This window comes from Anopheles moucheti, chromosome 3 (genome assembly GCF_943734755.1).
Source record: "Anopheles moucheti chromosome 3, idAnoMoucSN_F20_07, whole genome shotgun sequence".
NCBI classification, from domain to species: domain Eukaryota; kingdom Metazoa; phylum Arthropoda; class Insecta; order Diptera; family Culicidae; genus Anopheles; species Anopheles moucheti.
In genome coordinates, this window is record NC_069141.1 from 74,258,564 (window position 1) to 74,267,434 (window position 8,871).

At 42.0% G+C, this 8,871-nt stretch overlaps 1 protein-coding gene across 1 annotated transcript in view; it reads right to left on the reverse strand.

Moving 5' to 3' along the window:
* Positions 1-8,269, reverse strand: part of LOC128301958 (E3 ubiquitin-protein ligase LRSAM1-like) — a 93,290-nt gene extending 85,021 nt beyond the window's left edge. The window contains exon 1 of the mRNA XM_053038645.1: positions 8,184-8,269. The gene's annotated coding sequence lies outside the window, so the exon portion shown is untranslated. The remainder of the gene's footprint in view (positions 1-8,183) is intronic.
* Positions 8,270-8,871: the final 602 nt, after the last annotated feature.

The following is an 8,871-nucleotide window of genomic DNA, read 5'->3' on the forward strand; positions in this document are numbered from 1 at the left end:
GTTAAATTGAGAGAGGTATGAAATATCAATTTTGAGTACTTACCCCGGGAGCGGTTATCAGCACATTCTGTAAATAGAGAGAATCGGAAAATATAAGTGTATTCAGAAAAAAAGGACACATACATACTAGTAACCACATAAGCGTTACGAGGTATCTTATCAGTTTATCGCACATACAGTGCAGAACGAAAAACTGCCTTAGTGTGTACCAAAAACTATTGCTTTTTGTGAAATATAGCATGAGAACCGTGTTCAATTAATAAATATAACATTTTTCTTAATTTCTCGAAAGGAAAGGAAATTTAAATTAGTTTAATTAATAACAAAATCTTTTTTGACTCATTTTGAACACTACTGTAGTTGTACAGGTGGTTGTGTGAAATTCATTTCACAATATGAGTCGCTATGTATTTACGGTTATTATCTAGAACAACAGGTTATTCGGTTGAATTGACAATTATTTGTGACTGGCGGTTGGAGAACGTGTGATCATTTCGAATACGGATCTTCACTCACTAGTATACTGGCATTTAATTCCCTCCACTATTACGGTGCGGTGTGTTAAAACTACACTGCAAAAGTCTATCACATTTTACGCTTCAAATAAAAGTGAAATTACACGTGAAGGAGAAATGGAAAATCAGGAGAAAGTGGCTGCACCTGTTGCTACTGATAAAACGTGTAGCATATCGACGCCGAAATGTGCAAAACGGTGCGCTACGGAACCGTTGCGAAGTCTCGACAATACATCAACACCATATCCCTCGGTGAAAAAGCGCCTCGTGCTAGAATGTAACAAAACGCCGCTGGTATCTCCTATTTTGAACAGTACGAGCCGTGCATCGACATTCTCGACTCCCGGTCAGAGAAATGCGTCCACACGGGGGATCAGTATAACTCGGGGAATACAGACGATCGCGCCAGAAACTGTAAACCGTTACTGTCAAGTGTCGGTGGCTCGTATCCGTAAACCGACCGCCACCGTAGATGTACAAACAGAGGAATGCTTGTTAGGGTCATCGCCACCCGCACCACCACCTGTTATCCTTATTGAAGCGGAAAGTCAAACAGATGAGCCCGTTTTTAAAAATACTACCGTGGGTACGACCCAAACCGAACCATTGCCACTCGTACAATGTGCCGCAGTTAGTTGCCAGACGGGTGTAGTGGAGGAAACAACAGAGCCCCAAAATGACGAGAATGCTGCACAGCAGCATCATCAGCAGGAGCAACAGAAAGATCCTGGGTCTGAGCTGGAGGCAGAAGATCAGAGCACACTGCCAGAATCCATCACCGCTATATTGCACGATATCGCAAAACAGTACGGCATCGAATTCCCATCACCGGCCAAGGAGAAGAAAAAGAAATCTGCCAACAGCAAAAAGAAAGAGATCGAGTATCTGCAGGAATGTTTGGCAAACAAAACGTACAAAGCGATCGCTTCCAAATTGGACAAGAAAATGGCAAACATCCTAGAGAAGCACATGACGGTGTACGGACGTGAGACGATAGCCAGCCGGGAACGGCTGATGCGGTGGACTAAGCAATTCATACGACGCAACCAACAACAGCAGAACCGTGAAGCAACCGGCAAACCGTTGCGGAAAACCCTACTGGTTCGCAAAATTGTCCCTGCCCCCAAACGACCATCCGTGGAGGAAAAGGCTGTTCAGTGCATCCAGCAGCTGGCAGGGATAACTGTCGGTACGCAGTGGCAGCGGCAAAAACCAACGGTAACGAAGAAGAAACCTGCACCGAATCGTAAACAAGTGACTCGTATTAAAGCTAACCCTAAGCTTACCTCTACTGACTCTAAAACATGTTCCGCAGGTACCGGGACCAGGCGCTCGATGCGCCAAACCAAACTGTCGAGCTACGCCAACGAACGGGACGATGGGAAAAACATCCAAGGAAGGCAGCAGCGAAAGCAACAAGGAGAACATTCCCCCAAACCATCAATATCTGCCGCAGTAACAGCAAACCCCAAAACTTCGGCCTCTTCTAAAACGACGAAAGCGGCACAGCCGCCACAGATGAAAAAGAAAAATCCAAACGACAAAAAACACACACAACCACCCACCGAGGAAATACACATCGAGGAAACACCCTCACCGGAACCGAGGGAACAGGAACTGGAGCGGAAATATCTTCCCTATCGCTCACCACCACGCTATCCAACGCAGTGTTCCAAATCGACCGAAACTTCCTTTTTGACTCCATCCCGAATGCGCAATCTTGTCCCTGAACTGATGGAAACCAATCGGCAGACACTTAACCATCACAATGCAACGGAACACACCCGAACGTGTAATCCGTCAGTGCTGCTTAGCCCTCTGGAGCGTATGTACGTCGAACCTCCTCCTACGCCGATGGAGTCAAGAAATCGTCCCGCATACAATACTTTTCTCGTGCCGTTAAGATCCAACGAAAGTGTCCCACCGACGCCGTCTTCAAGAATGATGTACTTGAACCCAACGGAGCGTCGTGTGTTGCTACGGTCGGGTCCCAGCAACGGTGGCCTGGTACGGGAAAAACCACCGGAAGTAAGCATCATCAGCAGCCAGCAGCTTTACTCGCAAATCGGCCTGGCCGTGGAGAAGGCACTCAAGAACAAATCATTGCCTACGCTTGCCACCATGTACGGTGAACCGTACATCGAGGTGTTTAATGGATGTGAAGACCACACGGAGCAGCGAAAGGCAGCGGGCGATCGGCTAGCAGAAGAAACACCCAAAGGCAACACCCTATGCAAGCAGCCACATGCAACGATCACGGATAAATTTGTGTGCAGCAGTGGCAAGGAAGATGCGAACATGCAGGGATCGCAACAACGGTTCATGAGACCACCGTTCCATACCGAACGATCGCCAAGTCTCTCTCCTATCATCTACCAGGATGAAAACAGTGATGATGAGATAATTTTGTAACGATCAAGCCACTGGGATGCAGGAACCCGATGTGGGTGCATTTTCTTCTTAATGAAAATGCATTGCAACATAATCCGCTCCTAAGATGGTGAAGCTTCGCGGTAGAACTCATCTTGCGCCAGATTTGTATCTTCCTAACACACGCGGGGGTACTCGAATCTCGTTCGGCACGCAGGTATAACAATTGACAAATTTTATTGTTCTCCTACGGTCAAGTTTATTTTTAATTGCATTAATTTTTCTTTACCACAATCAAACAACAGTTTCAGGAAGATAAATATTGAACTATTTTTGTATCTTTTTTTTTCAATTTAATTGTTATTTAGGACTGTTGAAGGTTAAATTTAATTATCGAATTAAAACTATCGCCATATGATTTATATGTTAAAATCCAAGCAATTCGCGAATTCGTAAAATCAGCTAAATGAATTCAATTTTTGTTAAAATGTTTCCCATTATGAAATAATAAATAAACTTCATCATTCTTGTTCTCTCAAATGGTTTAGCAATTTATTTTGCATTGCTTTTTAATATCCTTACTCAAAACATCATTTCGTTTAGAATTGTTTGCAATAGGTGAAGAAATGTTCAAAATTCATTGCAGCTTAAATTTCGTAACATTAATGGTAACATAACATTACTAAAATGATTCACATATTTTTTATAACGCAGAACAAAGGTAAGAAAGCTACGTTATTCTAGGGCAGCGATCCATCACCAATGTATCATCGACCAATATATCGAAAAACGCCTGAAGGTATGCTACATTGTGTTATATCTTAGGCATTGCCGTCCTGCAGGCGCAGTGGTGATTGAAGAACAATTTGAATCTCTTTATGCACATGAATAATGATGTCTAGTGCATTTTGTCCTGTTAAATAATATTTAAAAGCTATTTTCTTTTTTAATTACACTTTTAATTGTATTACATTTTTGGGTAAGACGGACGGTTATTGTCGAAACATTCCACAAAGGATTGACATCTTTTTTTGATTCATACATTTTGATTGGCGTGTAATCTAAACTTCCATTCGTTTTTGTCTCATTGCGATATTCTGTAGAAAGTACGAGATGGTCCAATAAATACTACCCGGCTTAGAAAAGATGAACAGCGATTCAAAGCAAAAGCTACTGTAAGCTTCGATTATTACCCTAGTTCATAAGCGGCGAGTGAATCTTGATTGACAAAGCCAGCTTTAAGCGGCGTGTTGTCGATGTAGATCACTTGTGTAGAAGTGTGTACGATTATATGTTGGCTCACAAGGTTCCGCCGCATAAGTTATTGAAGCAGCATAGAGAGAGATCCGTAAGATCCAGCGCAGTAAGTAGTACGGTATTAACCATGATTAATTCTTGTTCAAAATCAAATCCCAATTAAGATTAGAGTCAGTAACTATTGCATCAATTGATTGACAGGTTGAACAAGACATAAACCAACATTGGAAAAACTAGTTCCAATCTATCAGTTTTTAGTTAGGTAAGAGTTGCATGAGTTTACAATTTATGGAGCTAAATCGGTATGTTGATAGCAATTGTTGAGAAGAGTTGCAAGCAGCAAGCATATGCATACTTCTTAAAATTTGCAGCAAAGTGAGTATAACATTCCAGCTACATGTCCTTCCCGCCACACGGTAGCGGTAAGCGGCAAGAATTCCCTTCATGAAGATAACCCATCACCGCAAGGTTAAACGAATACCGGCTGACCTCTGATTATCGTACATCCATAAATCAACATAACTGTCTGATGCATCACACAGCGAACGGTGTTACCTATTTGCCTCGGTCATACCGGGCAATGTTCACTGTTTAGTGGCTCCGACACATGGAGCCTTCCCATAAATCATCGCCCACACCCAATCCGCGAAACCAGTCGCAGCAAGCACCAGGTTCGCAAACGGAACTGGGGTGTGTTCTGGATGTTAGTTGTAAGCGCGACCAACCAGGGATGGATATGGCAGAAGCGGGGAAAAACGCTCGGTGTGATTATCTTGCACCGTAAGTGTTGCATGCCTCGTGCGCTGGAGCGGCAGACAGGTGCAGACAGCGAAGCTCAACAGCTAAGGTAAAGATGCCGACTGTATTTGTGCAGGTTTAGGAAGGAAGTCTTCGGAACCGGACCATTTCTAATCGACTTCGAACAAGAATGTTTGCTTTGGCGAAGTATATTTATTTCTGCATGTAGTTGCTGGGTCCGGTTTTGTTATCATGGACTAGCACAATGGACCTTTCGTGCTTCGATACTGTCAGGATGTAACAATAATAGCCGCATCTGTTTACTCTTTTAAAAACCTCACGCCATAACCTATATTGTGCACTACTCAACAGCGAATTATAATTGAGTCTAACAGAACGTTTCCTGCTACATTTTCTAGGCATCTTTTAACTCTCCATTATCAAACACTAGTAACATTTCTCTACGGTTAGTTTTCAAACCCGTATACAACCATTCTTATGGGTTATTAATCCGATTCCGAATCACGATCACTATCCTGCGGCCCCTAGCCGTCAGTCGGTTTTGCTTCGTTCTTCATTTATCATTTTCACCTTAATCTCGGTGGTGGTATCCCGCAGTGTGTGGTATACACGTTTACTCAACATTCTCCGGTAGATTATGACGCTCGCCTGGTTTTAGGGACAGTTTTCATCCACGCTCGCCGGTCCAGTTCCACATCACGTGGTGACAGTTATTAATCTTGATATTTCTTCAAACTTGTCGTGTGTCGCTTACGAAGAGCGTGATTGTTTGTTTTACGGTGTAGAAGAATGAAAGCAAACAACAATCCTGATCACAATTTATCATCACTCGAGCGCACAAACACCACACTAGCTGTGTATGTGTGTGGTCTCGGGATTCACGTACTTCACTGCATCTACTTCAATATTGCCTCTCATGTTTTGTGATTGTTTCTTTAACGAAAAATAGTTTAAAATTATTTTTCTATTGCCTACAGCAAAATAGTTTGTTTTACACAATTATCTACATTCTACATTCCACATACAGACAATTGTTTCTTATATGTTGAAGTTCTTTAAATCTACTCATATTTAGCTCACTGTTAAATTTTAAAATATAGTTTCAAAATTTAAAGTTAGAATTGAATCATTTTCCTTTCAATTTCCAGTGGTGTAATTCCGCATTTCTGAGACCTCAGAGCCATTTCTCATGCTTCCAGCCAAACACCTAGCAAAACGAGAAAGATTATTGTACTTTTTTGTATAATAATTTTACTTACCGCAGTAGAATCCTCCATTCTACATTCTTCGAAGGTTGTGTTCTCAATCACTCTACTATTATTTTTATATCGATGCTATTCATTCTACAGTTGGCACTGGCACATCCATATGGCACTTCCAAATCATTAGATACATCTACAAAACATTCAAGATGTTAAATCTGTATTGGTAGAAATAAGTTAAATGCTTACCTACCGATCCTTGATCCACGTTAGTTGTTGAATAACAATTGTTCATTTTAGGCACTCTAATAAGCGCCTGAGAAACACATCAGTTACACTCACTTTCAGCATATTTACAGTCTACAGCGCTTACAGTCTTATGAGATAAAGAAACAAAAAAAAGCTCTAAAAGAATGTCTAATAAAACAATGTTGTCGACAGCATCGAAACGTTAAGCCCCATGCCTGGTACAGAGCTGCATTGAGACGATATGCTGTGGCAGTAGTAGAAAAGCAACACAGAGCCCATCAACATTCCGATCCGCCCCGAAAATGTTGAAGCAACAAAACCGATCCGAATTCGCGTATGGTTTTTTTTTGTTTGAGTGGCGAAACAACGATGTAATTCCTTCGATCGCGATTCCAATTTAGCGGGCCAAACGGACAATTTTTGCGGCTTCACAGTTCGGTAAGAAAATGGAAGTGCCAACCGGCTGCCCCGTATGGTGATTCATTCCTCAGACATAAACTATTTTACCAAAGCCACATTTTGACATTTGGAGCATTATTACAGTTTTGAATATTGGGCTGTTCTGCCCTTTGGTGCTGTTACGATACTGTTACGGGGACTTGCTTTTACACAAAAAACCCCGGGTGATGCATCTGTGCAACCTGTGCGCTGAGCGTCTTTGGCTCGGCATTCTGGACATTTGATGGTATGGAACGATGATTTGTATTCCTGGTTACTTATGATTGTATGCGATTGTACTGCTGAATGGTTTTAATTTGAATTTTTGCAACTTTTTTGCAGCTTTGACACAGTGACGAGCCTGAAATGGAGAGGTAATATCGTTCCGGTAACACCCACTTTATCACTGTTATTGAAATATTTCTGTGGCTGTATGCCATGGGACATGGGCATGCATGGATTATGCTTTTTTCCATCCCTATAATTGTTGGCCTACCGACACCCGTGAGACTTGGGAAGAGGTTGCTTGCAAAGAGGAACCGACATTTGCTTGTGAATAATTATTTGCATGCATCTGCTCCGGTCCAAATCAGCACTCACCGGGCATGGTTAAAGCATGGTGGCGCAGTTTGTCCGCCGAGAGTATTGGAGATGAAGCGAGAACCAATTTATATATGGCTTAATTTATATTCATCAGTTTGCGAAACACGAATCCACCCCGATCGACCGTAGCGCGCGCCTTCGCATTGTATCGAATTCTTTGCGCGCTGCATCGCGCAACTTACTATATTGATGGTGGGCCAGCCTGCCGGTTGTATGAACTAATAAATTATTCGACCACAAAACACCGAATTTCACAAACAAATCGGTGGCGTAATGAGTGGAGGAAAGAACACTGCGGGAATTTCCCTAAAAGGGATGTGCCACAAGATTATAGTACGATTCGTCATGTCGTGATCCTTTCCAACGACCTTTTGGAAGTGTACGGAAAGAGAACAACGCAGGCAAGCAAGAAGGTTTCATTTGTCGCCTTGTTTGGAATCTGGATTAAACTCGTTTTTCTCGTGGTTTTGGTATCTGTTTCGTTTTGATTTAGTTTTACTCACGCTGGACATGAAAGTGACAAGAAAAATAACTTCACAATGTAAACGAACAAGAAGCGTTAGAGATTGTTTTATAGCGCAAAAACTGTCCAACCGAATTGGATTGGGTTTGTTAAGAGAGTTCCCACGCGGGTTTAGCAATATCTCATCTTATTTAGAATAGCTTGTAGGTTTGATGATAAACGAAATTGTGATAGCAGTTCTTTTCTTCAGAAAAGACATCGCTTCTATTTACTTGTTGTTTTATATGTATTAATTTTTACAATATGTTAAGCAACATTTTCACCTACCTGTGCCTGCGCTCTTTAATATTTAGTTGAAGATGTAACTGACGACACAGGTAACACTGGACAAATACACACTCACTAAACTCACTACACAACTCACTATATTTCGAATGCCGGTTTGGCTCATTTTAAGAGATGGTCCCATACGCCGCGTCCTTTGGTAGGACGTCCAAAAGTCAACCCATGTACCGTTAGATGCGAATGCTGGTTGGTGCGCTTGTTTTCAGTAGCTTTGTCAATGCCGGAGATGCATCAAATATTTAAACAAGTCCTTTGTTTACACTTGGTTACCGAATTCGGGCTGCGGCACGCTCTTTGCCATTCTTCTACGTACAATCCATAATAAATGCATTCGATCCTGCATACACGGAATGTATTGCTTGCGCGCGTCATGTTTTTCACATCCAACTGCCCCGCGTTTGTGTCGGCCGAAGAGTAATCGACTGAATTGATCGTACTCCATTTATCCTTTTTCTTTTATCTGACTCTACTTGCGAACCGAAACTGCTTTGTGTCCAGATCCACTTGGATAAACGTACCTCATTGATGAGCTGTCGTAACCAGCTAATATTACACAACACTGAAAACGTAAAATAGAATAAAAGATTGAATAAATCAGATTCGATTAGAATTTCAACATTGCGGTGATCTTTGTTTCAAGCAAATGAATAGAGTTTGGAAATGTTCGTCA